A 27,816-nucleotide genomic window follows, 5' to 3' on the forward strand; every position below is an offset into this window, starting at 1 on the left:
AAACATCCCAGGAAAGAGAAGAATGGATAAAGAAGTTGTGGTCCTTATGTACAATGGAATATCACTCAGCCATGAAATCAACGTCTTAAGGCTAGGAGCAGCATGATGAGTGGATTTAGGTACGACGATTCTAAGTGAAATAAGTCACACAGAAAAAGACACTTATCATAAGATATCACTTACAGAGGGAATGTAAAAACCGCTACCCTTGAACTGAATTACAAAACAGAACAGAGTCGCACGTTTAGAAAACACACTATGGCTGCTTAACGGGAAAGGTGAGGTGGGGTGATGCATAAAACAAGGGTTTCAAATTAGCTCAGATACCGTTCCATAAACCCAATATGTAATAGACAAGACCTACTCCTTGCTCAGTGAACTGGACTCAACAACCCCTATTCACCACCCAAGAATATATCTGACTAGTAAGAATCTTAAAACCTATGTAGTGATATCTCTCTGTAAGTGAGTCAAGTAGGTGTAAAGCGGCATAAACACAGCAGTGCAAAGCAGCTAAACCGCATTATAAAAATCAATTACTTTTAAAAACCCGTGAAACAAAGACAGTGAAAGAGAGAGAAATTCTTACAAAATTCATTCAGGGGCTGCGATGCCACCTGGATTGACCATATCTAGACCCACAGATGACTGAGACATAAGGGTGGACACTCTTGGGGCTGAGAGGTTTGGTGAGGTTGGGTGAGCAAACGCAGACCCTTTAAAGTAATACGGCGTGGTACCCATCCCATGGGTCCCAAATCTCCAGGTTCAAGGGCATCTTCCTACGTCGAAAACATGCACGAGCAACCCAGAAGAGGGTACACCGTGTGACCGGGAAAGGTTTCTAAAACGCACCTCATTTCTCATCTCCTTGTGCTCCGGTTCGCCATTCCAGCCGCTTTACTAGCAATCTCCCTCCTTGGAGAATCAGCACCTTTAACCTCCTGTTCCGTACAGGTTGCAATTTGTCCTGAGGATGAACGGGAAGAGGGGGAACCAATGAGAGACTAGCTCTAGGTGTTGGGACAGGCACAGGTCACTCTATTTTCCCATCAGGAAGAAGAATTAACCACAGGCTCAGCCTGCCGCCGGGAGCCAGAATAGGGCCTGAAGCAATCCTGCGCTTTTGCGGCCAGCTCCCAAGAAAGCGAGTTGAAAAATGGAGCTCAGGGGCACTGCAATTCACAAACCTGCAGAGTTAGAAATGATAACTCTCGTCCACAAATATATGGAGGGAAGGCAACGAAGAGGATTTGAAAGCAAGGCAGAATTGCAGGAAACCGATTCCAGGAGGTAGATTCGAATCGCCTTTAAAGCACAGGAAAAGCGGCAAAACCTCGACAATGATGCCCTTGGCCAAAAAGGGCGTATGCGTTTTTTCCTGAATATATTCAGGAAAAAACGCATACGCCCTTTTTGGCCAACCAAGCAACCTGGAAAGGCAAATCAGCGCTACAAAGAAGTCTCGCTTCCCATCGGTCAAAAGGGCCATGCTGAATAAAGTGTCAAAACCAGAAATGCAGGACAGGCCATGGAGAAATGGGAGCCTTGCTACGCTGATGGGCGGGCTGTAAATTGCCAACAGCCACTCTGGAGAAGTGTACGGTGTGTCCTGAAACATCTAAAAAACTCAGCTTAGAGAGCATAGGGCACTTCCACTCATGGGCGTATAAATTGGGAAAACTAAAAATCAGCAAGACACAGGCACCCCAAAGTTTAGGGCTGCTCTGTTGACAAGAACCTCCACTTCGTTACACCTTAAACATCCCAGGAAAGAGAAGAATGGATAAAGAAGTTGTGGTCCTTATGTACAATGGAATATCACTCAGCCATGAAATCAACGTCTTAAGGCTAGGAGCAGCATGATGAGTGGATTTAGGTACGACGATTCTAAGTGAAATAAGTCACACAGAAAAAGACACTTATCATAAGATATCACTTACAGAGGGAATGTAAAAACCGCTACCCTTGAACTGAATTACAAAACAGAACAGAGTCGCACGTTTAGAAAACACACTATGGCTGCTTAACGGGAAAGGTGAGGTGGGGTGATGCATAAAACAAGGGTTTCAAATTAGCTCAGATACCGTTCCATAAACCCAATATGTAATAGACAAGACCTACTCCTTGCTCAGTGAACTGGACTCAACAACCCCTATTCACCGCCCAAGAATATATCTGACTAGTAAGAATCTTAAAACCTATGTAGTGATATCTCTCTGTAAGTGAGTCAAGTAGGTGTAAAGCGGCATAAACACAGCAGTGCAAAGCAGCTAAACCCCATTATAAAAATCAATTACTTTTAAAAACCCGTGAAACAAAGACAGTGAAAGAGAGAGAAATTCTTACAAAATTCGTTCAGGGGCTGCGATGCCACCTGGATTGACCATATCTAGACCCACAGATGACTGAGACATAAGGGTGGACACTCTTGGGGCTGAGAGGTTTGGTGAGGTTGGGTGAGCAAACGCAGACCCTTTAAAGTAATACGGCGTGGTACCCATCCCATGGGTCCCAAATCTCCAGGTTCAAGGGCATCTTCCTACGTCGAAAACATGCACGAGCAACCCAGAAGATGGTACACCGTGTGACCGGGAAAGGTTTCTAAAACGCACCTCATTTCTCATCTCCTTGTGCTCCGGTTCGCCATTCCAGCCGCTTTACTAGCAATCTCCCTCCTTGGAGAATCAGCACCTTTAACCTCCTGTTCCGTACAGGTTGCAATTTGTCCTGAGGATGAACGGGAAGAGGGGGAACCAATGAGAGACTAGCTCTAGGTGTTGGGACAGGCACAGGTCACTCTATTTTCCCATCAGGAAGAAGAATTAACCACAGGCTCAGCCTGCCGCCGGGAGCCAGAATAGGGCCTGAAGCAATCCTGCGCTTTTGCGGCCAGCTCCCAAGAAAGCGAGTTGAAAAATGGAGCTCAGGGGCACTGCAATTCACAAACCTGCAGAGTTAGAAATGATAACTCTCGTCCACAAATATATGGAGGGAAGGCAACGAAGAGGATTTGAAAGCAAGGCAGAATTGCAGGAAACCGATTTCAGGAGGTAGGTTTGAATCGCCTTTAAAGCACAGGAAAAGCGGCAAAACCTCGACAATGATGCCCTTGGCCAAAAAGGGCGTATGCGTTTTTTCCTGAATATATTCAGGAAAAAACGCATACGCCCTTTTTGGCCAACCAAGCAACCTGGAAAGGCAAATCAGCGCTACAAAGAAGTCTCGCTTCCCATCGGTCAAAAGGGCCATGCTGAATAAAGTGTCAAAACCAGAAATGCAGGACAGGCCATGGAGAAATGGGAGCCTTGCTACGCTGATGGGCGGGCTGTAAATTGCCAACAGCCACTCTGGAGAAGTGTACGGTGTGTCCTGAAACATCTAAAATACTCAGCTTAGAGAGCATAGGGCACTTCCACTCATGGGCGTATAAATTGGGAAAACTAAAAATAAGCAAGACACAGGCACCCCAAAGTTTAGGGCTGCTCTGTTGACAAGAACCTCCACTTCGTTACACCTTAAACATCCCAGGAAAGAGAAGAATGGATAAAGAAGTTGTGGTCCTTATGTACAATGGAATATCACTCAGCCATGAAATCAACGTCATAAGGCTAGGAGCAGCATGATGAGTGGATTTAGGTACGACGATTCTAAGTGAAATAAGTCACACAGAAAGACACTTATCATAAGATATCACTTACAGAGAGAATGTAAAAACCGCTACCCTTGAACTGAATTACAAAACAGAACAGAGTCGCACGTTTAGAAAACACACTATGGCTGCTTAACGGGAAAGGTGAGGTGGGGTGATGCATAAAACAAGGGTTTCAAATTAGCTCAGATACCGTTCCATAAACCCAATATGTAATAGACAAGACCTACTCCTTGCTCAGTGAACTGGACTCAACGCCCCCTATTCACCGCCCAAGAATATATCTGACTAGTAAGAATCTTAAAACCTATGTATTGATATCTCTCTGTAAGTGAGTCAAGTGGGTGAAAAGCGGCATAAACACAGCAGTGCAAAGCAGCTAAACCCTATTATAAAAATCAATTACTTTTAAAAACCCGTGAAACAAAGACAGTGAAAGAGAGAGAAATTCTTACAAAATTCGTTCAGGGGCTGCGATGCCACCTGGATTGACCATATCTAGACCCACAGCTGATTGAGACATAAGGGTGGACACTCTTGGGGCTGAGAGGTTTGGTGAGGTTGGGTGAGCTAACGCAGACCCTGTAAAGTAATACGGCGTGGTACCCATCCCATGGGTCCCAAATCTCCAGGGTCAAGGGCATCTTCCTACGTCGAAAACATGCACGAGAAACCCAGAAGATGGTACACCGTGTGACCGGGAAAGGTTTCTAAAACGCACCTCATTTCTCATCTCCTTGTGCTCCGGTTCGCCATTCCAGCCGCTTTACTAGCAATCTCCCTCCTTGGAGAATCAGCACCTTTAACCTCCTGTTCCGAACACGTTGCAATTTGTCCTGAGGATGAACGGGAAGAGGGGGAACCAATGAGAGACTAGCTCTAGGTGTTGGGACAGGCAGAGGTCACTCTATTTTCCCATCAGGAAGCAGAATTAACCACAGGCTCAGCCTGCCGCCGGGAGCCAGAATAGGGCCTGAAGCAATCCTGCGCTTTTGCGGCCAGCTCCCAAGAAAGCGAGTTGAAAAATGGAGCTCAGGGGCACTGCAATTCACAAACCTGCAGAGTTAGAAATGATAACTCTCGTCCACAAATATGTGGAGGGAAGGCAACGAAGAGGATTTGAAAGCAAGGCAGAATTGCAGGAAACCGATTTCAGGAGGTAGATTCGAATCGCCTTTAAAGCACAGGAAAAGCGGCAAAACCTCGACAATGATGCCCTTGGCCAAAAAGGGCGTATGCGTTTTTTCCTGAATATATTCAGGAAAAAACGCATACGCCCTTTTTGGCCAACCAAGCAACCTGGAAAGGCAAATCAGCGCTACAAAGAAGTCTCGCTTCCCATCGGTCAAAAGGGCCATGCTGAATAAAGTGTCAAAACCAGAAATGCAGGACAGGCCATGGAGAAATGGGAGCCTTGCTACGCTGATGGGCGGGCGGTAAATTGCCAACAGCCACTCTGGAGAAGTGTACGGTGTGTCCTGAAACATCTAAAAAACTCAGCTTAGAGAGCATAGGGCACTTCCACTCATGGGCGTATAAATTGGGAAAACTAAAAATCAGCAAGACACAGGCACCCCAAAGTTTAGGGCTGCTCTGTTGACAAGAATCTCCACTTCGTTACACCTTAAACATCCCAGGAAAGAGAAGAATGGATAAAGAAGTTGTGGTCCTTATGTACAATGGAATATCACTCAGCCATGAAATCAACGTCATAAGGCTAGGAGCAGCATGATGAGTGGATTTAGGTACGACGATTCTAAGTGAAATAAGTCACACAGAAAAAGACACTTATCATAAGATATCACTTACAGAGAGAATGTAAAAACCGCTACCCTTGAACTGAATTACAAAACAGAACAGAGTCGCACGTTTAGAAAACACACTATGGCTGCTTAACGGGAAAGGTGAGGTGGGGTGATGCATAAAACAAGGGTTTCAAATTAGCTCAGATACCGTTCCATAAACCCAATATGTAATAGACAAGACCTACTCCTTGCTCAGTGAACTGGACTCAACGCCCCCTATTCACCGCCCAAGAATATATCTGACTAGTAAGAATCTTAAAACCTATGTATTGATATCTCTCTGTAAGTGAGTCAAGTGGGTGAAAAGCGGCATAAACACAGCAGTGCAAAGCAGCTAAACCCTATTATAAAAATCAATTACTTTTAAAAACCCGTGAAACAAAGACAGTGAAAGAGAGAGAAATTCTTACAAAATTCGTTCAGGGGCTGCGATGCCACCTGGATTGACCATATCTAGACCCACAGCTGATTGAGACATAAGGGTGGACACTCTTGGGGCTGAGAGGTTTGGTGAGGTTGGGTGAGCTAACGCAGACCCTGTAAAGTAATACGGCGTGGTACCCATCCCATGGGTCCCAAATCTCCAGGTTCAAGGGCATCTTCCTACGTCGAAAACATGCACGAGAAACCCAGAAGATGGTACAGCGTGTGACCGGGAAAGGTTTCTAAAACGCACCTCATTTCTCATCTCCTTGTGCTCCGGTTCGCCATTCCAGCCGCTTTACTAGCAATCTCCCTCCTTGGAGAATCAGCACCTTTAACCTCCTGTTCCGAACACGTTGCAATTTGTCCTGAGGATGAACGGGAAGAGGGGGAACCAATGAGAGACTAGCTCTAGGTGTTGGGACAGGCAGAGGTCACTCTATTTTCCCATCAGGAAGCAGAATTAACCACAGGCTCAGCCTGCCGCCCGGAGCCAGAATAGGGCCTGAAGCAATCCTGCGCTTTTGCGGCCAGCTCCCAAGAAAGCGAGTTGAAAAATGGAGCTCAGGGGCACTGCAATTCACAAACCTGCAGAGTTAGAAATGATAACTCTCGTCCACAAATATGTGGAGGGAAGGCAACGAAGAGGATTTGAAAGCAAGGCAGAATTGCAGGAAACCGATTTCAGGAGGTAGATTCGAATCGCCTTTAAAGCACAGGAAAAGCGGCAAAACCTCGACAATGATGCCCTTGGCCAAAAAGGGCGTATGCGTTTTTTCCTGAATATATTCAGGAAAAAACGCATACGCCCTTTTTGGCCAACCAAGCAACCTGGAAAGGCAAATCAGCGCTACAAAGAAGTCTCGCTTCCCATCGGTCAAAAGGGCCATGCTGAATAAAGTGTCAAAACCAGAAATGCAGGACAGGCCATGGAGAAATGGGAGCCTTGCTACGCTGATGGGCGGGCGGTAAATTGCCAACAGCCACTCTGGAGAAGTGTACGGTGTGTCCTGAAACATCTAAAAAACTCAGCTTAGAGAGCATAGGGCACTTCCACTCATGGGCGTATAAATTGGGAAAACTAAAAATCAGCAAGACACAGGCACCCCAAAGTTTAGGGCTGCTCTGTTGACAAGAATCTCCATTTCGTTACACCTTAAACATCCCAGGAAAGAGAAGAATGGATAAAGAAGTTGTGGTCCTTATGTACAATGGAATATCACTCAGCCATGAAATCAACGTCATAAGGCTAGGAGCAGCATGATGAGTGGATTTAGGTACGACGATTCTAAGTGAAATAAGTCACACAGAAAAAGACACTTATCATAAGATATCACTTACAGAGAGAATGTAAAAACCGCTACCCTTGAACTGAATTACAAAACAGAACAGAGTCGCACGTTTAGAAAACACACTATGGCTGCTTAACGGGAAAGGTGAGGTGGGGTGATGCATAAAACAAGGGTTTCAAATTAGCTCAGATACCGTTCCATAAACCCAATATGTAATAGACAAGACCTACTCCTTGCTCAGTGAACTGGACTCAACGCCCCCTATTCACCGCCCAAGAATATATCTGACTAGTAAGAATCTTAAAACCTATGTATTGATATCTCTCTGTAAGTGAGTCAAGTAGGTGTAAAGCGGCATAAACACAGCAGTGCAAAGCAGCTAAACCCTATTATAAAAATCAATTACTTTTAAAAACCCGTGAAACAAAGACAGTGAAAGAGAGAGAAATTCTTACAAAATTCGTTCAGGGGCTGCGATGCCACCTGGATTGACCATATCTAGACCCACAGCTGATTGAGACATAAGGGTGGACACTCTTGGGGCTGAGAGGTTTGGTGAGGTTGGGTGAGCTAACGCAGACCCTGTAAAGTAATACGGCATGGTACCCATCCCATGGGTCCCAAATCTCCAGGTTCAAGGGCATCTTCCTACGTCGAAAACATGCACGAGAAACCCAGAAGATGGTACACCGTGTGACCGGGAAAGGTTTCTAAAACGCACCTCATTTCTCATCTCCTTGTGCTCCGGTTCGCCATTCCAGCCGCTTTACTAGCAATCTCCCTCCTTGGAGAATCAGCACCTTTAACCTCCTGTTCCGAACACGTTGCAATTTGTCCTGAGGATGAACGGGAAGAGGGGGAACCAATGAGAGACTAGCTCTAGGTGTTGGGACAGGCACAGGTCACTCTATTTTCCCATCAGGAAGCAGAATTAACCACAGGCTCAGCCTGCCGCCCGGAGCCAGAATAGGGCCTGAAGCAATCCTGCACTTTTGCGGCCAGCTCCCAAGAAAGTGAGTTGAAAAATGGAGCTCAGGGGCACTGCAATTCACAAACCTGCAGAGTTAGAAATGATAACTCTCGTCCACAAATATATGGAGGGAAGGCAACGAAGAGGATTTGAAAGCAAGGCAGAATTGCAGGAAACCGATTTCAGGAGGTAGATTCGAATCGCCTTTAAAGCACAGGAAAAGCGGCAAAACCTCGACAATGATGCCCTTGGCCAAAAAGGGCGTATGCGTTTTTTCCTGAATATATTCAGGAAAAAACGCATACGCCCTTTTTGGCCAACCAAGCAACCTGGAAAGGCAAATCAGCGCTACAAAGAAGTCTCGCTTCCCATCGGTCAAAAGGGCCATGCTGAATAAAGTGTCAAAACCAGAAATGCAGGACAGGCCATGGAGAAATGGGAGCCTTGCTACGCTGATGGGCGGGCTGTAAATTGCCAACAGCCACTCTGGAGAAGTGTACGGTGTGTCCTGAAACATCTAAAAAACTCAGCTTAGAGAGCATAGGGCACTTCCACTCATGGGCGTATAAATTGGGAAAACTAAAAATCAGCAAGACACAGGCACCCCAAAGTTTAGGGCTGCTCTGTTGACAAGAACCTCCACTTCGTTACACCTTAAACATCCCAGGAAAGAGAAGAATGGATAAAGAAGTTGTGGTCCTTATGTACAATGGAATATCACTCAGCCATGAAATCAACGTCTTAAGGCTAGGAGCAGCATGATGAGTGGATTTAGGTACGACGATTCTAAGTGAAATAAGTCACACAGAAAAAGACACTTATCATAAGATATCACTTACAGAGGGAATGTAAAAACCGCTACCCTTGAACTGAATTACAAAACAGAACAGAGTCGCACGTTTAGAAAACACACTATGGCTGCTTAACGGGAAAGGTGAGGTGGGGTGATGCATAAAACAAGGGTTTCAAATTAGCTCAGATACCGTTCCATAAACCCAATATGTAATAGACAAGACCTACTCCTTGCTCAGTGAACTGGACTCAACAACCCCTATTCACCACCCAAGAATATATCTGACTAGTAAGAATCTTAAAACCTATGTAGTGATATCTCTCTGTAAGTGAGTCAAGTAGGTGTAAAGCGGCATAAACACAGCAGTGCAAAGCAGCTAAACCCCATTATAAAAATCAATTACTTTTAAAAACCCGTGAAACAAAGACAGTGAAAGAGAGAGAAATTCTTACAAACTTCATTCAGGGGCTGCGATGCCACCTGGATTGACCATATCTAGACCCACAGATGACTGAGACATAAGGGTGGACACTCTTGGGGCTGAGAGGTTTGGTGAGGTTGGGTGAGCAAACGCAGACCCTTTAAAGTAATACGGCGTGGTACCCATCCCATGGGTCCCAAATCTCCAGGTTCAAGGGCATCTTCCTACGTCGAAAACATGCACGAGCAACCCAGAAGAGGGTACACCGTGTGACCGGGAAAGGTTTCTAAAACGCACCTCATTTCTCATCTCCTTGTGCTCCGGTTCGCCATTCCAGCCGCTTTACTAGCAATCTCCCTCCTTGGAGAATCAGCACCTTTAACCTCCTGTTCCGTACAGGTTGCAATTTGTCCTGAGGATGAACGGGAAGAGGGGGAACCAATGAGAGACTAGCTCTAGGTGTTGGGACAGGCACAGGTCACTCTATTTTCCCATCAGGAAGAAGAATTAACCACAGGCTCAGCCTGCCGCCGGGAGCCAGAATAGGGCCTGAAGCAATCCTGCGCTTTTGCGGCCAGCTCCCAAGAAAGCGAGTTGAAAAATGGAGCTCAGGGGCACTGCAATTCACAAACCTGCAGAGTTAGAAATGATAACTCTCGTCCACAAATATATGGAGGGAAGGCAACGAAGAGGATTTGAAAGCAAGGCAGAATTGCAGGAAACCGATTCCAGGAGGTAGATTCGAATCGCCTTTAAAGCACAGGAAAAGCGGCAAAACCTCGACAATGATGCCCTTGGCCAAAAAGGGCGTATGCGTTTTTTCCTGAATATATTCAGGAAAAAACGCATACGCCCTTTTTGGCCAACCAAGCAACCTGGAAAGGCAAATCAGCGCTACAAAGAAGTCTCGCTTCCCATCGGTCAAAAGGGCCATGCTGAATAAAGTGTCAAAACCAGAAATGCAGGACAGGCCATGGAGAAATGGGAGCCTTGCTACGCTGATGGGCGGGCTGTAAATTGCCAACAGCCACTCTGGAGAAGTGTACGGTGTGTCCTGAAACATCTAAAAAACTCAGCTTAGAGAGCATAGGGCACTTCCACTCATGGGCGTATAAATTGGGAAAACTAAAAATCAGCAAGACACAGGCACCCCAAAGTTTAGGGCTGCTCTGTTGACAAGAACCTCCACTTCGTTACACCTTAAACATCCCAGGAAAGAGAAGAATGGATAAAGAAGTTGTGGTCCTTATGTACAATGGAATATCACTCAGCCATGAAATCAACGTCTTAAGGCTAGGAGCAGCATGATGAGTGGATTTAGGTACGACGATTCTAAGTGAAATAAGTCACACAGAAAAAGACACTTATCATAAGATATCACTTACAGAGGGAATGTAAAAACCGCTACCCTTGAACTGAATTACAAAACAGAACAGAGTCGCACGTTTAGAAAACACACTATGGCTGCTTAACGGGAAAGGTGAGGTGGGGTGATGCATAAAACAAGGGTTTCAAATTAGCTCAGATACCGTTCCATAAACCCAATATGTAATAGACAAGACCTACTCCTTGCTCAGTGAACTGGACTCAACAACCCCTATTCACCGCCCAAGAATATATCTGACTAGTAAGAATCTTAAAACCTATGTAGTGATATCTCTCTGTAAGTGAGTCAAGTAGGTGTAAAGCGGCATAAACACAGCAGTGCAAAGCAGCTAAACCCCATTATAAAAATCAATTACTTTTAAAAACCCGTGAAACAAAGACAGTGAAAGAGAGAGAAATTCTTACAAAATTCGTTCAGGGGCTGCGATGCCACCTGGATTGACCATATCTAGACCCACAGATGACTGAGACATAAGGGTGGACACTCTTGGGGCTGAGAGGTTTGGTGAGGTTGGGTGAGCAAACGCAGACCCTTTAAAGTAATACGGCGTGGTACCCATCCCATGGGTCCCAAATCTCCAGGTTCAAGGGCATCTTCCTACGTCGAAAACATGCACGAGCAACCCAGAAGATGGTACACCGTGTGACCGGGAAAGGTTTCTAAAACGCACCTCATTTCTCATCTCCTTGTGCTCCGGTTCGCCATTCCAGCCGCTTTACTAGCAATCTCCCTCCTTGGAGAATCAGCACCTTTAACCTCCTGTTCCGTACAGGTTGCAATTTGTCCTGAGGATGAACGGGAAGAGGGGGAACCAATGAGAGACTAGCTCTAGGTGTTGGGACAGGCACAGGTCACTCTATTTTCCAATCAGGAAGAAGAATTAACCACAGGCTCAGCCTGCCGCCGGGAGCCAGAATAGGGCCTGAAGCAATCCTGCGCTTTTGCGGCCAGCTCCCAAGAAAGCGAGTTGAAAAATGGAGCTCAGGGGCACTGCAATTCACAAACCTGCAGAGTTAGAAATGATAACTCTCGTCCACAAATATATGGAGGGAAGGCAACGAAGAGGATTTGAAAGCAAGGCAGAATTGCAGGAAACCGATTCCAGGAGGTAGATTCGAATCGCCTTTAAAGCACAGGAAAAGCGGCAAAACCTCGACAATGATGCCCTTGGCCAAAAAGGGCGTATGCGTTTTTTCCTGAATATATTCAGGAAAAAACGCATACGCCCTTTTTGGCCAACCAAGCAACCTGGAAAGGCAAATCAGCGCTACAAAGAAGTCTCGCTTCCCATCGGTCAAAAGGGCCATGCTGAATAAAGTGTCAAAACCAGAAATGCAGGACAGGCCATGGAGAAATGGGAGCCTTGCTACGCTGATGGGCGGGCTGTAAATTGCCAACAGCCACTCTGGAGAAGTGTACGGTGTGTCCTGAAACATCTAAAAAACTCAGCTTAGAGAGCATAGGGCACTTCCACTCATGGGCGTATAAATTGGGAAAACTAAAAATCAGCAAGACACAGGCACCCCAAAGTTTAGGGCTGCTCTGTTGACAAGAACCTCCACTTCGTTACACCTGAAACATCCCAGGAAAGAGAAGAATGGATAAAGAAGTTGTGGTCCTTATGTACAATGGAATATCACTCAGCCATGAAATCAACGTCATAAGGCTAGGAGCAGCATGATGAGTGGATTTAGGTACGACGATTCTAAGTGAAATAAGTCACACAGAAAGACACTTATCATAAGATATCACTTACAGAGAGAATGTAAAAACCGCTACCCTTGAACTGAATTACAAAACAGAACAGAGTCGCACGTTTAGAAAACACACTATGGCTGCTTAACGGGAAAGGTGAGGTGGGGTGATGCATAAAACAAGGGTTTCAAATTAGCTCAGATACCGTTCCATAAACCCAATATGTAATAGACAAGACCTACTCCTTGCTCAGTGAACTGGACTCAACGCCCCCTATTCACCGCCCAAGAATATATCTGACTAGTAAGAATCTTAAAACCTATGTATTGATATCTCTCTGTAAGTGAGTCTAGTGGGTGAAAAGCGGCATAAACACAGCAGTGCAAAGCAGCTAAACCCTATTATAAAAATCAATTACTTTTAAAAACCCGTGAAACAAAGACAGTGAAAGAGAGAGAAATTCTTACAAAATTCGTTCAGGGGCTGCGATGCCACCTGGATTGACCATATCTAGACCCACAGCTGATTGAGACATAAGGGTGGACACTCTTGGGGCTGAGAGGTTTGGTGAGGTTGGGTGAGCTAACGCAGACCCTGTAAAGTAATACGGCGTGGTACCCATCCCATGGGTCCCAAATCTCCAGGGTCAAGGGCATCTTCCTACGTCGAAAACATGCACGAGAAACCCAGAAGATGGTACACCGTGTGACCGGGAAAGGTTTCTAAAACGCACCTCATTTCTCATCTCCTTGTGCTCCGGTTCGCCATTCCAGCCGCTTTACTAGCAATCTCCCTCCTGGGAGAATCAGCACCTTTAACCTCCTGTTCCGAACACGTTGCAATTTGTCCTGAGGATGAACGGGAAGAGGGGGAACCAATGAGAGACTAGCTCTAGGTGTTGGGACAGGCACAGGTCACTCTATTTTCCCATCAGGAAGCAGAATTAACCACAGGCTCAGCCTGCCGCCCGGAGCCAGAATAGGGCCTGAAGCAATCCTGCGCTTTTGCGGCCAGCTCCCAAGAAAGCGAGTTGAAAAATGGAGCTCAGGGGCACTGCAATTCACAAACCTGCAGAGTTAGAAATGATAACTCTCGTCCACAAATATATGGAGGGAAGGCAACGAAGAGGATTTGAAAGCAAGGCAGAATTGCAGGAAACCGATTCCAGGAGGTAGATTCGAATCGCCTTTAAAGCACAGGAAAAGCGGCAAAACCTCGACAATGATGCCCTTGGCCAAAAAGGGCGTATGCGTTTTTTCCTGAATATATTCAGGAAAAAACGCATACGCCCTTTTTGGCCAACCAAGCAACCTGGAAAGGCAAATCAGCGCTACAAAGAAGTCTCGCTTCCCATCGGTCAAAAGGGCCATGCTGAATAAAGTGTCAAAACCAGAAATGCAGGACAGGCCATGGAGAAATGGGAGCCTTGCTACGCTGATGGGCGGGCTGTAAATTGCCAACAGCCACTCTGGAGAAGTGTACGGTGTGTCCTGAAACATCTAAAAAACTCAGCTTAGAGAGCATAGGGCACTTCCACTCATGGGCGTATAAATTGGGAAAACTAAAAATCAGCAAGACACAGGCACCCCAAAGTTTAGGGCTGCTCTGTTGACAAGAACCTCCACTTCGTTACACCTGAAACATCCCAGGAAAGAGAAGAATGGATAAAGAAGTTGTGGTCCTTATGTACAATGGAATATCACTCAGCCATGAAATCAACGTCTTAAGGCTAGGAGCAGCATGATGAGTGGATTTAGGTACGACGATTCTAAGTGAAATAAGTCACACAGAAAAAGACACTTATCATAAGATATCACTTACAGAGGGAATGTAAAAACCGCTACCCTTGAACTGAATTACAAAACAGAACAGAGTCGCACGTTTAGAAAACACACTATGGCTGCTTAACGGGAAAGGTGAGGTGGGGTGATGCATAAAACAAGGGTTTCAAATTAGCTCAGATACCGTTCCATAAACCCAATATGTAATAGACAAGACCTACTCCTTGCTCAGTGAACTGGACTCAACAACCCCTATTCACCGCCCAAGAATATATCTGACTAGTAAGAATCTTAAAACCTATGTATTGATATCTCTCTGTAAGTGAGTCAAGTATGTGTAAAGCGGCATAAACACAGCAGTGCAAAGCAGCTAAACCCCATTATAAAAATCAATTACTTTTAAAAACCCGTGAAACAAAGACAGTGAAAGAGAGAGAAATTCTTACAAAATTCGTTCAGGGGCTGCGATGCCACCTGGATTGACCATATCTATACCCACAGATGACTGAGACATAAGGGTGGACACTCTTAGGGCTGAGAGGTTTGGTGAGGTTGGGTGAGCAAACGCAGACCCTTTAAAGTAATACGGCGTGGTACCCATCCCATGGGTCCCAAATCTCCAGGTTCAAGGGCATCTTCCTACGTCGAAAACATGCACGAGAAACCCAGAAGATGGTACACCGTGTGACCGGGAAAGGTTTCTAAAACGCACCTCATTTCTCATCTCCTTGTGCTCCGGTTCGCCATTCCAGCCGCTTTACTAGCAATCTCCCTCCTTGGAGAATCAGCACCTTTAACCTCCTGTTCCGTACAGGTTGCAATTTGTCCTGAGGATGAACGGGAAGAGGGGGAACCAATGAGAGACTAGCTCTAGGTGTTGGGACAGGCACAGGTCACTCTATTTTCCCATCAGGAAGAAGAATTAACCACAGGCTCAGCCTGCCGCCGGGAGCCAGAATAGGGCCTGAAGCAATCCTGCGCTTTTGCGGCCAGCTCCCAAGAAAGCGAGTTGAAAAATGGAGCTCAGGGGCACTGCAATTCACAAACCTGCAGAGTTAGAAATGATAACTCTCGTCCACAAATATATGGAGGGAAGGCAACGAAGAGGATTTGAAAGCAAGGCAGAATTGCAGGAAACCGATTCCAGGAGGTAGATTCGAATCGCCTTTAAAGCACAGGAAAAGCGGCAAAACCTCGACAATGATGCCCTTGGCCAAAAAGGGCGTATGCGTTTTTTCCTGAATATATTCAGGAAAAAACGCATACGCCCTTTTTGGCCAACCAAGCAACCTGGAAAGGCAAATCAGCGCTACAAAGAAGTCTCGCTTCCCATTGGTCAAAAGGGCCATGCTGAATAAAGTGTCAAAACCAGAAATGCAGGACAGGCCATGGAGAAATGGGAGCCTTGCTACGCTGATGGGCGGGCTGTAAATTGCCAACAGCCACTCTGGAGAAGTGTACGGTGTGTCCTGAAACATCTAAAAAACTCAGCTTAGAGAGCATAGGGCACTTCCACTCATGGGCGTATAAATTGGGAAAACTAAAAATCAGCAAGACACAGGCACCCCAAAGTTTAGGGCTGCTCTGTTGACAAGAACCTCCACTTCGTTACACCTTAAACATCCCAGGAAAGAGAAGAATGGATAAAGAAGTTGTGGTCCTTATGTACAATGGAATATCACTCAGCCATGAAATCAACGTCATAAGGCTAGGAGCAGCATGATGAGTGGATTTAGGTACGACGATTCTAAGTGAAATAAGTCACACAGAAAGACACTTATCATAAGATATCACTTACAGAGAGAATGTAAAAACCGCTACCCTTGAACTGAATTACAAAACAGAACAGAGTCGCACGTTTAGAAAACACACTATGGCTGCTTAACGGGAAAGGTGAGGTGGGGTGATGCATAAAACAAGGGTTTCAAATTAGCTCAGATACCGTTCCATAAACCCAATATGTAATAGACAAGACCTACTCCTTGCTCAGTGAACTGGACTCAACGCCCCCTATTCACCGCCCAAGAATATATATGACTAGTAAGAATCTTAAAACCTATGTATTGATATCTCTCTGTAAGTGAGTCAAGTGGGTGAAAAGCGGCATAAACACAGCAGTGCAAAGCAGCTAAACCCTATTATAAAAATCAATTACTTTTAAAAACCCGTGAAACAAAGACAGTGAAAGAGAGAGAAATTCTTACAAAATTCGTTCAGGGGCTGCGATGCCACCTGGATTGACCATATCTAGACCCACAGCTGATTGAGACATAAGGGTGGACACTCTTGGGGCTGAGAGGTTTGGTGAGGTTGGGTGAGCTAACGCAGACCCTGTAAAGTAATACGGCGTGGTACCCATCCCATGGGTCCCAAATCTCCAGGTTCAAGGGCATCTTCCTACGTCGAAAACATGCACGAGAAACCCAGAAGATGGTACACCGTGTGACCGGGAAAGGTTTCTAAAACGCACCTCATTTCTCATCTCCTTGTGCTCCGGTTCGCCATTCCAGCCGCTTTACTAGCAATCTCCCTCCTGGGAGAATCAGCACCTTTAACCTCCTGTTCCGAACACGTTGCAATTTGTCCTGAGGATGAACGGGAAGAGGGGGAACCAATGAGAGACTAGCTCTAGGTGTTGGGACAGGCACAGGTCACTCTATTTTCCCATCAGGAAGCAGAATTAACCACAGGCTCAGCCTGCCGCCCGGAGCCAGAATAGGGCCTGAAGCAATCCTGCGCTTTTGCGGCCAGCTCCCAAGAAAGCGAGTTGAAAAATGGAGCTCAGGGGCACTGCAATTCACAAACCTGCAGAGTTAGAAATGATAACTCTCGTCCACAAATATATGGAGGGAAGGCAACGAAGAGGATTTGAAAGCAAGGCAGAATTGCAGGAAACCGATTTCAGGAGGTAGATTCGAATCGCCTTTAAAGCACAGGAAAAGCGGCAAAACCTCGACAATGATGCCCTTGGCCAAAAAGGGCGTATGCGTTTTTTCCTGAATATATTCAGGAAAAAACGCATACGCCCTTTTTGGCCAACCAAGCAACCTGGAAAGGCAAATCAGCGCTACAAAGAAGTCTCGCTTCCCATCGGTCAAAAGGGCCATGCTGAATAAAGTGTCAAAACCAGAAATGCAGGACAGGCCATGGAGAAATGGGAGCCTTGCTACGCTGATGGGCGGGCTGTAAATTGCCAACAGCCACTCTGGAGAAGTGTACGGTGTGTCCTGAAACATCTAAAAAACTCAGCTTAGAGAGCATAGGGCACTTCCACTCATGGGCGTATAAATTGGGAAAACTAAAAATCAGCAAGACACAGGCACCCCAAAGTTTAGGGCTGCTCTGTTGACAAGAACCTCCACTTCGTTACACCTTAAACATCCCAGGAAAGAGAAGAATGGATAAAGAAGTTGTGGTCCTTATGTACAATGGAATATCACTCAGCCATGAAATCAACGTCATAAAGCTAGGAGCAGCATGATGAGTGGATTTAGGTACGACGATTCTAAGTGAAATAAGTCACACAGAAAGACACTTATCATAAGATATCACTTACAGAGAGAATGTAAAAACCGCTACCCTTGAACTGAATTACAAAACAGAACAGAGTCGCACGTTTAGAAAACACACTATGCCTGCTTAACGGGAAAGGTGAGGTGGGGTGATGCATAAAACAAGGGTTTCAAATTAGCTCAGATACCGTTCCATAAACCCAATATGTAATAGACAAGACCTACTCCTTGCTCAGTGAACTGGACTCAACGCCCCCTATTCACCGCCCAAGAATATATATGACTAGTAAGAATCTTAAAACCTATGTATTGATATCTCTCTGTAAGTGAGTCAAGTGGGTGAAAAGCGGCATAAACACAGCAGTGCAAAGCAGCTAAACCCTATTATAAAAATCAATTACTTTTAAAAACCCGTGAAACAAAGACAGTGAAAGAGAGAGAAATTCTTACAAAATTCGTTCAGGGGCTGCGATGCCACCTGGATTGACCATATCTAGACCCACAGCTGATTGAGACATAAGGGTGGACACTCTTGGGGCTGAGAGGTTTGGTGAGGTTGGGTGAGCTAACGCAGACCCTGTAAAGTAATACGGCGTGGTACCCATCCCATGGGTCCCAAATCTCCAGGTTCAAGGGCATCTTCCTACGTCGAAAACATGCACGAGAAACCCAGAAGATGGTACACCGTGTGACCGGGAAAGGTTTCTAAAACGCACCTCATTTCTCATCTCCTTGTGCTCCGGTTCGCCATTCCAGCCGCTTTACTAGCAATCTCCCTCCTTGGAGAATCAGCACCTTTAACCTCCTGTTCCGAACACGTTGCAATTTGTCCTGAGGATGAACGGGAAGAGGGGGAACCAATGAGAGACTAGCTCTAGGTGTTGGGACAGGCACAGGTCACTCTATTTTCCCATCAGGAAGCAGAATTAACCACAGGCTCAGCCTGCCGCCCGGAGCCAGAATAGGGCCTGAAGCAATCCTGCGCTTTTGCGGCCAGCTCCCAAGAAAGCGAGTTGAAAAATGGAGCTCAGGGGCACTGCAATTCACAAACCTGCAGAGTTAGAAATGATAACTCTCGTCCACAAATATATGGAGGGAAGGCAACGAAGAGGATTTGAAAGCAAGGCAGAATTGCAGGAAACCGATTTCAGGAGGTAGATTCGAATCGCCTTTAAAGCACAGGAAAAGCGGCAAAACCTCGACAATGATGCCCTTGGCCAAAAAGGGCGTATGCGTTTTTTCCTGAATATATTCAGGAAAAAACGCATACGCCCTTTTTGGCCAACCAAGCAACCTGGAAAGGCAAATCAGCGCTACAAAGAAGTCTCGCTTCCCATCGGTCAAAAGGGCCATGCTGAATAAAGTGTCAAAACCAGAAATGCAGGACAGGCCATGGAGAAATGGGAGCCTTGCTACGCTGATGGGCGGGCTGTAAATTGCCAACAGCCACTCTGGAGAAGTGTACGGTGTGTCCTGAAACATCTAAAAAACTCAGCTTAGAGAGCATAGGGCACTTCCACTCATGGGCGTATAAATTGGGAAAACTAAAAATCAGCAAGACACAGGCACCCCAAAGTTTAGGGCTGCTCTGTTGACAAGAACCTCCACTTCGTTACACCTGAAACATCCCAGGAAAGAGAAGAATGGATAAAGAAGTTGTGGTCCTTATGTACAATGGAATATCACTCAGCCATGAAATCAACGTCATAAGGCTAGGAGCAGCATGATGAGTGGATTTAGGTACGACGATTCTAAGTGAAATAAGTCACACAGAAAGACACTTATCATAAGATATCACTTACAGAGAGAATGTAAAAACCGCTACCCTTGAACTGAATTACAAAACAGAACAGAGTCGCACGTTTAGAAAACACACTATGCCTGCTTAACGGGAAAGGTGAGGTGGGGTGATGCATAAAACAAGGGTTTCAAATTAGCTCAGATACCGTTCCATAAACCCAATATGTAATAGACAAGACCTACTCCTTGCTCAGTGAACTGGACTCAACGCCCCCTATTCACCGCCCAAGAATATATCTGACTAGTAAGAATCTTAAAACCTATGTATTGATATCTCTCTGTAAGTGAGTCAAGTGGGTGTAAAGCGGCATAAACACAGCAGTGCAAAGCAGCTAAACCCTATTATAAAAATCAATTACTTTTAAAAACCCATGAAACAAAGACAGTGAAAGAGAGAGAAATTCTTACAAAATCGTTCAGAGGCTGCGATGCCACCTGGATTGACCATATCTAGACCCACAGCTGATTGAGACATAAGGGTGGACACTCTTGGGGCTGAGAGGTTTGGTGAGGTTGGGTGAGCTAACGCAGACCCTGTAAAGTAATACGGCGTGGTACCCATCCCATGGGTCCCAAATCTCCAGGGTCAAGGGCATCTTCCTAGGTCGAAAACATGCACGAGAAACCCAGAAGATGGTACACCGTGTGACCGGGAAAGGTTTCTAAAACGCACCTCATTTCTCATCTCCTTGTGCTCCGGTTCGCCATTCCAGCCGCTTTACTAGCAATCTCCCTCCTTGGAGAATCAGCACCTTTAACCTCCTGTTCCGAACACGTTGCAATTTGTCCTGAGGATGAACGGGAAGAGGGGGAACCAATGAGAGACTAGCTCTAGGTGTTGGGACAGGCAGAGGTCACTCTATTTTCCCATCAGGAAGCAGAATTAACCACAGGCTCAGCCTGCCGCCCGGAGCCAGAATAGGGCCTGAAGCAATCCTGCGCTTTTGCGGCCAGCTCCCAAGAAAGCGAGTTGAAAAATGGAGCTCAGGGGCACTGCAATTCACAAACCTGCAGAGTTAGAAATGATAACTCTCGTCCACAAATATATGGAGGGAAGGCAACGAAGAGGATTTGAAAGCAAGGCAGAATTGCAGGAAACCGATTTCAGGAGGTAGATTCGAATCGCCTTTAAAGCACAGGAAAAGCGGCAAAACCTCGACAATGATGCCCTTGGCCAAAAAGGGCGTATGCGTTTTTTCCTGAATATATTCAGGAAAAAACGCATACGCCCTTTTTGGCCAACCAAGCAACCTGGAAAGGCAAATCAGCGCTACAAAGAAGTCTCGCTTCCCATCGGTCAAAAGGGCCATGCTGAATAAAGTGTCAAAACCAGAAATGCAGGACAGGCCATGGAGAAATGGGAGCCTTGCTACGCTGATGGGCGGGCTGTAAATTGCCAACAGCCACTCTGGAGAAGTGTACGGTGTGTCCTGAAACATCTAAAAAACTCAGCTTAGAGAGCATAGGGCACTTCCACTCATGGGCGTATAAATTGGGAAAACTAAAAATCAGCAAGACACAGGCACCCCAAAGTTTAGGGCTGCTCTGTTGACAAGAACCTCCACTTCGTTACACCTTAAACATCCCAGGAAAGAGAAGAATGGATAAAGAAGTTGTGGTCCTTATGTACAATGGAATATCACTCAGCCATGAAATCAACGTCTTAAGGCTAGGAGCAGCATGATGAGTGGATTTAGGTACGACGATTCTAAGTGAAATAAGTCACACAGAAAAAGACACTTATCATAAGATATCACTTACAGAGGGAATGTAAAAACCGCTACCCTTGAACTGAATTACAAAACAGAACAGAGTCGCACGTTTAGAAAACACACTATGGCTGCTTAACGGGAAAGGTGAGGTGGGGTGATGCATAAAACAAGGGTTTCAAATTAGCTCAGATACCGTTCCATAAACCCAATATGTAATAGACAAGACCTACTCCTTGCTCAGTGAACTGGACTCAACAACCCCTATTCACCGCCCAAGAATATATCTGACTAGTAAGAATCTTAAAACCTATGTAGTGATATCTCTCTGTAAGTGAGTCAAGTAGGTGTAAAGCGGCATAAACACAGCAGTGCAAAGCAGCTAAACCCCATTATAAAAATCAATTACTTTTAAAAACCCGTGAAACAAAGACAGTGAAAGAGAGAGAAATTCTTACAAAATTCGTTCAGGGGCTGCGATGCCACCTGGATTGACCATATCTAGACCCACAGATGACTGAGACATAAGGGTGGACACTCTTGGGGCTGAGAGGTTTGGTGAGGTTGGGTGAGCAAACGCAGACCCTTTAAAGTAATACGGCGTGGTACCCATCCCATGGGTCCCAAATCTCCAGGTTCAAGGGCATCTTCCTACGTCGAAAACATGCACGAGAAACCCAGAAGATGGTACACCGTGTGACCGGGAAAGGTTTCTAAAACGCACCTCATTTCTCATCTCCTTGTGCTCCGGTTCGCCATTCCAGCCGCTTTACTAGCAATCTCCCTCCTTGGAGAATCAGCACCTTTAACCTCCTGTTCCGTACACGTTGCAATTTGTCCTGAGGATGAACGGGAAGAGGGGGAACCAATGAGAGACTAGCTCTAGGTGTTGGGACAGGCACAGGTCACTCTATTTTCCCATCAGGAAGCAGAATTAACCACAGGCTCAGCCTGCCGCCGGGAGCCAGAATAGGGCCTGAAGCAATCCTGCGCTTTTGCGGCCAGCTCCCAAGAAAGCGAGTTGAAAAATGGAGCTCAGGGGCACTGCAATTCACAAACCTGCAGAGTTAGAAATGATAACTCTCGTCCACAAATATATGGAGGGAAGGCAACGAAGAGGATTTGAAAGCAAGGCAGAATTGCAGGAAACCGATTCCAGGAGGTAGATTCGAATCGCCTTTAAAGCACAGGAAAAGCGGCAAAACCTCGACAATGATGCCCTTGGCCAAAAAGGGCGTATGCGTTTTTTCCTGAATATATTCAGGAAAAAACGCATACGCCCTTTTTGGCCAACCAAGCAACCTGGAAAGGCAAATCAGCGCTACAAAGAAGTCTCGCTTCCCATCGGTCAAAAGGGCCATGCTGAATAAAGTGTCAAAACCAGAAATGCAGGACAGGCCATGGAGAAATGGGAGCCTTGCTACGCTGATGGGCGGGCTGTAAATTGCCAACAGCCACTCTGGAGAAGTGTACGGTGTGTCCTGAAACATCTAAAAAACTCAGCTTAGAGAGCATAGGGCACTTCCACTCATGGGCGTATAAATTGGGAAAACTAAAAATCAGCAAGACACAGGCACCCCAAAGTTTAGGGCTGCTCTGTTGACAAGAACCTCCACTTCGTTACACCTTAAACATCCCAGGAAAGAGAAGAATGGATAAAGAAGTTGTGGTCCTTATGTACAATGGAATATCACTCAGCCATGAAATCAACGTCTTAAGGCTAGGAGCAGCATGATGAGTGGATTTAGGTACGACGATTCTAAGTGAAATAAGTCACACAGAAAGACACTTATCATAAGATATCACTTACAGAGAGAATGTAAAAACCGCTACCCTTGAACTGAATTACAAAACAGAACAGAGTCGCACGTTTAGAAAACACACTATGGCTGCTTAACGGGAAAGGTGAGGTGGGGTGATGCATAAAACAAGGGTTTCAAATTAGCTCAGATACCGTTCCATAAACCCAATATGTAATAGACAAGACCTACTCCTTGCTCAGTGAACTGGACTCAACAACCCCTATTCACCGCCCAAGAATATATCTGACTAGTAAGAATCTTAAAACCTATGTATTGATATCTCTCTTAAGTGAGTCAAGTGGGTGAAAAGCGGCATAAACACAGCAGTGCAAAGCAGCTAAACCATATTATAAAAATCAATTACTTTTAAAAACCCGTGAAACAAAGACAGTGAAAGAGAGAGAAATTCTTACAAAATTCGTTCAGGTGCTGCGATGCCAGCTGGATTGACCATATCTAGACCCACAGATGACTGAGACATAAGGGTGGACACTCTTGGGGCTGAGAGGTTTGGTGAGGTTGGGTGAGCAAACGCAGACCCTTTAAAGTAATACGGCGTGGTACCCATCCCATGGGTCCCAAATCTCCAGGGTCAAGGGCATCTTCCTACGTCGAAAACATGCACGAGAAACCCAGAAGATGGTACACCGTGTGACCGGGAAAGGTTTCTAAAACGCACCTCATTTCTCATCTCCTTGTGCTCCGGTTCGCCATTCCAGCCGCTTTACTAGCAATCTCCCTCCTTGGAGAATCAGCACCTTTAACCTCCTGTTCCGTACACGTTGCAATTTGTCCTGAGGATGAACGGGAAGAGGGGGAACCAATGAGAGACTAGCTCTAGGTGTTGGGACAGGCACAGGTCACTCTATTTTCCCATCAGGTAGCAGAATTAACCACAGGCTCAGCCTGCCGCCCGGAGCCAGAATAGGGCCTGAAGCAATCCTGCGCTTTTGCGGCCAGCTCCCAAGAAAGCGAGTTGAAAAATGGAGCTCAGGGGCATTGCAATTCACAAACCTGCAGACTTAGAAATGATAACTCTCGTCCACAAATATATGGAGGGAAGGCAACGAAGAGGATTTGAAAGCAAGGCAGAATTGCAGGAAACCGATTCCAGGAGGTAGATTCGAATCGCCTTTAAAGCACAGGAAAAGCGGCAAAACCTCGACAATGATGCCCTTGGCCAAAAAGGGCGTATGCGTTTTTTCCTGAATATATTCAGGAAAAAACGCATACGCCCTTTTTGGCCAACCAAGCAACCTGGAAAGGCAAATCAGCGCTACAAAGAAGTCTCGCTTCCCATCGGTCAAAAGGGCCATGCTGAATAAAGTGTCAAAACCAGAAATGCAGGACAGGCCATGGAGAAATGGGAGCCTTGCTACGCTGATGGGCGGGCTGTAAATTGCCAACAGCCACTCTGGAGAAGTGTACGGTGTGTCCTGAAACATCTAAAAAACTCAGCTTAGAGAGCATAGGGCACTTCCACTCATGGGCGTATAAATTGGGAAAACTAAAAATCAGCAAGACACAGGCACCCCAAAGTTTAGGGCTGCTCTGTTGACAAGAACCTCCACTTCGTTACACCTTAAACATCCCAGGAAAGAGAAGAATGGATAAAGAAGTTGTGGTCCTTATGTACAATGGAATATCACTCAGCCATGAAATCAACGTCTTAAGGCTAGGAGCAGCATGATGAGTGGATTTAGGTACGACGATTCTAAGTGAAATAAGTCACACAGAAAAAGACACTTATCATAAGATATCACTTACAGAGGGAATGTAAAAACCGCTACCCTTGAACTGAATTACAAAACAGAACAGAGTCGCACGTTTAGAAAACACACTATGGCTGCTTAACGGGAAAGGTGAGGTGGGGTGATGCATAAAACAAGGGTTTCAAATTAGCTCAGATACCGTTCCATAAACCCAATATGTAATAGACAAGACCTACTCCTTGCTCAGTGAACTGGACTCAACAACCCCTATTCACCGCCCAAGAATATATCTGACTAGTAAGAATCTTAAAACCTATGTAGTGATATCTCTCTGTAAGTGAGTCAAGTAGGTGTAAAGCGGCATAAACACAGCAGTGCAAAGCAGCTAAACCCCATTATAAAAATCAATTACTTTTAAAAACCCGTGAAACAAAGACAGTGAAAGAGAGAGAAATTCTTACAAAATTCGTTCAGGGGCTGCGATGCCACCTGGATTGACCATATCTAGACCCACAGATGACTGAGACATAAGGGTGGACACTCTTGGGGCTGAGAGGTTTGGTGAGGTTGGGTGAGCAAACGCAGACCCTTTAAAGTAATACGGCGTGGTACCCATCCCATGGGTCCCAAATCTCCAGGTTCAAGGGCATCTTCCTACGTCGAAAACATGCACGAGCAACCCAGAAGATGGTACACCGTGTGACCGGGAAAGGTTTCTAAAACGCACCTCATTTCTCATCTCCTTGTGCTCCGGTTCGCCATTCCAGCCGCTTTACTAGCAATCTCCCTCCTTGGAGAATCAGCACCTTTAACCTCCTGTTCCGTACACGTTGCAATTTGTCCTGAGGATGAACGGGAAGAGGGGGAACCAATGAGAGACTAGCTCTAGGTGTTGGGACAGGCACAGGTCACTCTATTTTCCCATCAGGAAGCAGAATTAACCACAGGCTCAGCCTGCCGCCGGGAGCCAGAATAGGGCCTGAAGCAATCCTGCGCTTTTGCGGCCAGCTCCCAAGAAAGCGAGTTGAAAAATGGAGCTCAGGGGCACTGCAATTCACAAACCTGCAGAGTTAGAAATGATAACTCTCGTCCACAAATATATGGAGGGAAGGCAACGAAGAGGATTTGAAAGCAAGGCAGAATTGCAGGAAACCGATTCCAGGAGGTAGATTCGAATCGCCTTTAAAGCACAGGAAAAGCGGCAAAACCTCGACAATGATGCCCTTGGCCAAAAAGGGCGTATGCGTTTTTTCCTGAATATATTCAGGAAAAAACGCATACGCCCTTTTTGGCCAACCAAGCAACCTGGAAAGGCAAATCAGCGCTACAAAGAAGTCTCGCTTCCCATCGGTCAAAAGGGCCATGCTGAATAAAGTGTCAAAACCAGAAATGCAGGACAGGCCATGGAGAAATGGGAGCCTTGCTACGCTGATGGGCGGGCTGTAAATTGCCAACAGCCACTCTGGAGAAGTGTACGGTGTGTCCTGAAACATCTAAAAAACTCAGCTTAGAGAGCATAGGGCACTTCCACTCATGGGAGTATAAATTGGGAAAACTAAAAATCAGCAAGACACAGGCACCCCAAAGTTTAGGGCTGCTCTGTTGACAAGAACCTCCACTTCGTTACACCTTAAACATCCCAGGAAAGAGAAGAATGGATAAAGAAGTTGTGGTCCTTATGTACAATGGAATATCACTCAGCCATGAAATCAACGTCTTAAGGCTAGGAGCAGCATGATGAGTGGATTTAGGTACGACGATTCTAAGTGAAATAAGTCACACAGAAAGACACTTATCATAAGATATCACTTACAGAGAGAATGTAAAAACCGCTACCCTTGAACTGAATTACAAAACAGAACAGAGTCGCACGTTTAGAAAACACACTATGGCTGCTTAACGGGAAAGGTGAGGTGGGGTGATGCATAAAACAAGGGTTTCAAATTAGCTCAGATACCGTTCCATAAACCCAATATGTAATAGACAAGACCTACTCCTTGCTCAGTGAACTGGACTCAACAACCCCTATTCACCGCCCAAGAATATATCTGACTAGTAAGAATCTTAAAACCTATGTATTGATATCTCTCTTAAGTGAGTCAAGTGGGTGAAAAGCGGCATAAACACAGCAGTGCAAAGCAGCTAAACCATATTATAAAAATCAATTACTTTTAAAAACCCGTGAAACAAAGACAGTGAAAGAGAGAGAAATTCTTACAAAATTCGTTCAGGTGCTGCGATGCCAGCTGGATTGACCATATCTAGACCCACAGATGACTGAGACATAAGGGTGGACACTCTTGGGGCTGAGAGGTTTGGTGAGGTTGGGTGAGCAAACGCAGACCCTTTAAAGTAATACGGCGTGGTACCCATCCCATGGGTCCCAAATCTCCAGGGTCAAGGGCATCTTCCTACGTCGAAAACATGCACGAGAAACCCAGAAGATGGTACACCGTGTGACCGGGAAAGGTTTCTAAAACGCACCTCATTTCTCATCTCCTTGTGCTCCGGTTCGCCATTCCAGCCGCTTTACTAGCAATCTCCCTCCTTGGAGAATCAGCACCTTTAACCTCCTGTTCCGTACACGTTGCAATTTGTCCTGAGGATGAACGGGAAGAGGGGGAACCAATGAGAGACTAGCTCTAGGTGTTGGGACAGGCACAGGTCACTCTATTTTCCCATCAGGTAGCAGAATTAACCACAGGCTCAGCCTGCCGCCCGGAGCCAGAATAGGGCCTGAAGCAATCCTGCGCTTTTGCGGCCAGCTCCCAAGAAAGCGAGTTGAAAAATGGAGCTCAGGGGCACTGCAATTCACAAACCTGCAGACTTAGAAATGATAACTCTCGTCCACAAATATATGGAGGGAAGGCAACGAAGAGGATTTGAAAGCAAGGCAGAATTGCAGGAAACCGATTCCAGGAGGTAGATTCGAATCGCCTTTAAAGCACAGGAAAAGCGGCAAAACCTCGACAATGATGCCCTTGGCCAAAAAGGGCGTATGCGTTTTTTCCTGAATATATTCAGGAAAAAACGCATACGCCCTTTTTGGCCAACCAAGCAAC

The 27,816-nt window shown here is 45.8% G+C and overlaps 1 long non-coding RNA gene across 1 annotated transcript in view; it reads right to left on the reverse strand.

The window, feature by feature from the left end:
• Window positions 1-27,816, reverse strand: part of LOC309635595 — an 828,636-nt gene that overhangs the window by 266,170 nt on the left and 534,650 nt on the right. The gene's annotated exons all lie outside the window — the stretch shown is intronic.

This window comes from Balaenoptera borealis, assembly GCF_965194805.1.
Source record: "Balaenoptera borealis genome assembly, chromosome: 10".
Classification (NCBI taxonomy): Eukaryota; Metazoa; Chordata; class Mammalia; order Artiodactyla; family Balaenopteridae; genus Balaenoptera; species Balaenoptera borealis.